We start from the raw sequence: 6,000 nt of genomic DNA, 5'->3' as shown, positions 1-6,000 counted from the left end.
TACAACGTTATTAGCTTTCTTATAAAACTAGTTCACAATAGGGATGCCTAGATGGCTCAGTTGGCTAAGTGTCTGACTCTTAATTTCAGATCAGGTCATTATCTCAGGGCGGTAAGATCAAGCCCTGTGTCATCGGGCTCTGTGCTTAGCAGGAAGTCTGTTTCTTTTCCTCTCTCTCTCCCTTTCCCTCTGCCTCTCCCCCCATCATGCTTGCTCACTCTCCCTCTATCTCAAATAGGTAAATCATAAATTTAAAAAACCTAGTTCACATTATACCACATAAAAACAGATCCCATTCACATAATAGTAATTTTTTTAATTCTCGGAATTTAAAGATAAAAATAAAATATTTTACACATATGGAAAAATATTTACCACATCAGGTAGACAATATAGTAAAGTGGTTATGAATATAGATCCTGGAACCAGATACATGATTCTAAACATTAGCTTTATACTTAAGTTCTGTATGACTTTGGAAAAATTACTGAACCTTTCTGATAAGTCTTCTGAAAAGCATCACTGATTAAAAGGTCAATTTGAATATATTTTTAAAAATATTTATTTTAGAAGGCATCATCATGAAACATGGAATTTTCACCATCACATAGTTTTAAAATTATTCCAATTTTTAAAGATTTATTTATTTATTTATTTATTTATTTATTTATTTGAGAGAGAGAGAGCGCATGCAGATGGGGAGGGGCAGATAGAGAGGAAAAGAGAATACCAAGCAGACTGTATGCTGAGCTTGGAACCCAACAAGGGCTCCATCTCACAATCTGAGATCACACCCAGAGCCAAAACCAAGACTTGGAGGCTCAGCCAACCGCGCCACCCAGACACCCTTAAATTATTCCAATTTTTAAAATCTTATTTGAGATGAAAATGTTTGATCCTTTTGCATTACTACTGAAATGTATTCACAGAAAATGAAAAAAGATAAATATTCTTTGGAATAAGTGAGCCAGTCATGACCAATTGATTTGACATCAGCACATTTAAAACAAACAAACAGGGATCCCTGGGTGGCGCAGCGGTTTGGCGCCTGCCTTTGGCCCAGGGCGCGATCCTGCAGACCCGGGATCGAATCGAATCCCACATCAGGCTCCCGGTGCATGGAGCCTGCTTCTCCCTCTGCTTGTGTCTCTGCCCCTCTCTCTCTCTCTGTCTGTGACTATCATAAATAAATAAAAATTTAAAAAATAATAATAAAAAAATAAAACAAACAAATATACTTTTGAAAATCCTAAACCTAAAAAAAAAAAAAAAAAAAAAAATAGAACTGCCCTACAACCCAGCAATTGCACTGCTGGGGATTTACCCCAAAGATACAGATGTAGTGAAACACCGGAACACCTGCACCCCAATGTTTATAGTAGCAATGTCCACAGTAGCCAAATTGTGGAACGAATCTTGGTGTCCATCGAAAGATGAATGGATAAATAAGCTGTGGTATATGTATACAATGGAATATTACTCAGCCATTAGAAACAACAAATACCCACCATTTGCTTCGAGGTGGATGGAACTGTAGGGTATTACGCTGAGTGAAATAAGTCAATTGGAGAAGGACAACATTATATGGTCTCATTCATTTGGGAAGTATAAAAAATAGTGAATGGGAATAAAGGGGAAAGGAGAGAAAATGAGTGAAAATATCAGTGAGAGTGACAGAACATGAGAGACTCCTAACTCTGGGAAACGAACAATGAGTAGTGGAAAGGGAGGTGGGAGGGGGGTTGAGGTGACTGGGTGATGGGCAATGAGGGGGGCACTTGACTTGATGAACACTGGGTGACATGCTATATGTTGGTAAATTGAACTCCAATAAAAGAAAAAGAAAAGAAACTAAAAAAAGAAAATCATTGGCCATTGTGAAAAAGATTTTCTCAAACTTTTGTCAGTGAAAATCTTTGAGTTTGTGGAGATTACATTACATTTTAGAATAGAGGAAACACAATTAGGAAAGATGAGAAGATTCTCAACCTCATCAGTATCTGGGACAGGAAATCATAACTTCTATTAAATTCCATTTTATACTTATTTCATTGGCAAAATATGAGAAGTTTGACGATTCCAAGTATTGAATAAGGTGTGAATTAATAACATCTCTTATCTCTTTCCAAAAATTTTGAGAAAAAAACAACTTGGCATGATCTTTAAAAACTGAAAATCTTTGGACTCTCCCCTGATGTAGCAATTTCCATCTTGATTACACACAAAGTGAAACTTTTCCACATGTTCACTGCAGCACAGTTCCTTTTTTTCAAGATTTTATTTATTTATTTGAGAGAGAGTGAGAGAAAGAGAGCATGCACACCGTGGGGTTGAGATGCAGAGGGAGAGGAAGAAGCAGACTTCTCGATGAGCAGGGAACTCAATGTAGGACTCAATCCCAGGACCCTGGGATAATGACCTGAGCTGAAGGCAGATACTTAATGGACTGAACCACCCAGGTGCCCCTGCAGCTCTGTTCTTAACAGCAAAAAAATCTGCAAACAATCCAAGTGTCCATTGAAAGTGGACTGGTCATAATGCATCGCGATATATTCATATGACAGGAAATCATATAGCTATGAAAACAAATAGATAAATCAGGGTAACATAATGTTGAGTCAAAAAGCAAGGTCCATATATCTCACTTTTATTGTTCCAAATCAAGTAAACCAAACTCTCGTCTAGGCACACACGTGTATACATATGTAATTTTAAAAAATAAATAAGTAATCCACACAAAATCTATGGCAGTGATTATCTCTCAGCTATATTTGATACAAATGATTGGTGGTGTTCTAATTTATGATTCAGATGGTAAATTCACTGATGATCATTACAGATGTATTAAATTTTATTAAATGTAATGAGTCATGAAAGAACAAAAACAATGATGACAATGTATCATAAATCAGTGATTATGATTTATCAAATTCTATGTCCTTGAGGCTATATTAAAAAGGATAAACTATTATTACCATTTGAAGCAAGGATTTTTTCTTCCATTTGTCATAGGACATCTCCTTGCCAATATTTTAACTTTTTGCTGAAATATAATACAAATGTTGGAAGTACACATAAGTACAAAGCTTGGAGAATTTTTACAAACTGAACTCCCCTATCACCAGGTGCCAGATTGGTATTTTTTCCCAAAATATTGTTATATTTGTTGTTTTTGGCTTTTATTTTATTTTATTTTTAAGATTTTATTTATTTATTCATGAGAGACACAGAGAGAGACACACACAGAGACACAGGCAGAGGGATAAGCAGGCTCCATGCAGGGAACTGGACGTGGGACTTGATCCCGGGATTCCAGGATTATGCCCTGGGCCAAAGGCAGGTGCTAAACCACTGAGCTACCCAGGGATCCCCTGTTTTTGGCTTTTAATTTAAATTTTTCACATATAATTTCAGGAAAAATGTAATATGAAACTTCCATTTTATTCATATTTTTTCTCTCAAACCTATTCACACACTACATAATCAATCTTTTATTCTTTTTTAAAGATTTTATTTATTTATTCATGAGACACCCAGAGAGAGAGAGGCAGAGACACAGGCAGAGGGAGAAGCAAGCTCCATGCAGGAACCTGATGTGGGACTCGATCCCAGGATTCCAGGATCATGCCCTGGGCTGAAGGCAGGCACTAAACCGCTGAACCACCCAGGCGTCCCTATAATCAATCTTTTAATCACTGTAAATCTAATCCTGGAAACAATGATATCTCATTGCTCTATTTTTTTTATTTGAGTATTAATGTGTTTGAACACTTTTAACTAAATATATTGGTCATATTTTACTTTTTTGTTTCCTTGATTATCTTTTCAGATTCTTGGCTTATGTAAAAGAGGCAAAATTTTACCTCTACCCTCTTAGGATCACTGGATGGGCCTGAGATTTAAATTGACATAAGACAGATTAACACAAAAGTTTATAGACAGATAAGACAGAAGTTTATACATTTATTTAATGTATGTTTTACCTGCTACACAAGGCTTCATAAGGAAATGAAGATCTAAAGAAGTAGCAAAACCTAAGTGCTTATGTATTAGGTTGAGCAAAGAGAGGTAATTGTACAAAAGTAGCTAAAATATATAGGGATACTTTTTTTTTTTAATATATAGGGATACTAAAGGAAGATAAAAGTTATTTAACAGGTCTATTTGTATGGAATTTTTTTGATTTAAAAGATTTTATTGGGCAGCCCCGGTGGCTCAGCAGTTTAGCGCTGCCTCCAGCCCAGGGTGTGATCCTGGAGACCCGGGATCAAGTCCCACGTCAGACTCCCTGCATGGAGCCTACTTCTCCCTCTGCCTGTATCTGTGTCTCTCTCTCTCTCTCTCTCTCTCTCTCTCTCTGTCTCTCATGAATAAATAAATAAAATCTTTAAAAAAATATTTTTTAAAGAATCTTTTCTTAAAAATTTTATTTATTTATTCATGTGAGACACACACAGAGAGGCAGAGACATAGGTAGAGGGAAAAGCAGGCAGGATCCCAGGATCATGACCTGAATCAAAGGCAGATGCTCAACCCCTTAGCCACCCAGGTGCCCCTGGAATTTTTTTTGATTTTGACTCCTCATCTCTAGTGATAAAAATGTTCCTTTCCTCCTAGTGTAGAAAGGGCATACTTCACATGGGAGTTTTATCTTCTACTTTCAGGGAGTAAAACGGGAGGTCAGTGGGCCCTTCTTGCCCCTTTAGCTCAAAATAATCCCTGTGCCAAAACGGCATATTTTGGGGTGGCTTGTTCTGACCTCCCTTACTTCTCAGTTACAATATTTTATGACTTGTAAATTATGTTATATTTGTTCTATGTCCTGCAAGTGTGCTTTCCAAATTCATTATTTTGAACTAATCATTTTGTTTCTATATATTTTATATCTATATAATGTTCTAAATTGGTTCTATTTCTAATTTAATTTCCTAACTGGTTAAAGTACTGGATATGGTTACGGTATTGAAGCTGGTTAATGATAAGCCTAATTTTTGAAAACGCAGAACAAGATGCAATGAGTTTTATTTAATTTAATTACCCAATTGTTTGTTTTTGAGAGACAATAAGTTTTTTTTTTTTTTTTTTTTTTTAAATTTTTATTTATTTATGATAGTCACATCAGAGAGAGAGAGAGAGAGGCAGAGACACAGGCAGAGGGAGAAGCAGGCAGGCTCCATGCACCGGGAGCCCGACGTGGGATTCGATCCTGGGTCTCCAGGATCGCGCCCTGGGCCAAAGGCAGGCGCCAAACCGCTGCGCCACCCAGGGATCCCAGAGACAATAAGTTTTTAAAAATGTTTATCAGGGCCACCTGGGTGACTCAGTGGTTGAGTATCTGCCTTTGGCTCAGGTCATGATCCTGGGGTCCTGAGATAGAGTCCTGAATCAGGTTCCCATGGAAAGCCTGCTTCTCCCTCTACCTGTGTCTCTGCCTGTCTCTCTGTGTCACCATGAATAAATAAATAAAATCTTTAAAAATAAATAAATAAAAATAAAAATGTTTTTCAAGCAATGCAATGTGATCCCATTTTCTACTATATGGAAAATCCTTAATATTTATACATAAAAATGAAGATTAAATCATGAGGAAAGGTGTACAGCAAATGAAAAGGTGGTCATCTCTGGAGGCAGCAATCAGAAGTAATCCATTTTTAAATTCCTGTTATGCATTTTTTTGACATTTGTACAGTTCATGAATACACAAGTATAAAAACAAACCCTGACAGGTTTTTTTTTTAACATGTATTTATTTATTTTTTGTTTCTATTTTAATGAATAGCGGGATTCTGTTTTCTCTCAATTTTTCAATACAGTTTCCTGTGACCTTTGCTCTCTTTCTCACCTCTTCTGCAGACGCAGGGAGACAAAAACTGCTCTCCTGAGGAAAGTCACTCTAGCCGGCTCTGCGCATGCGTTCTGCAATGCTATGGCCACCATTTTGCAAGCTTCAAAGCAAGCCGGGGCAGATACAGCCATGGAGCAGGTGTGGCATTGCGGGCG

Source organism: Canis lupus, chromosome 1 (genome assembly GCF_048164855.1).
Source record: "Canis lupus baileyi chromosome 1, mCanLup2.hap1, whole genome shotgun sequence".
NCBI lineage: Eukaryota > Metazoa > Chordata > Mammalia > Carnivora > Canidae > Canis > Canis lupus.
Note: the sequence above shows the minus strand (reverse complement) of the source record.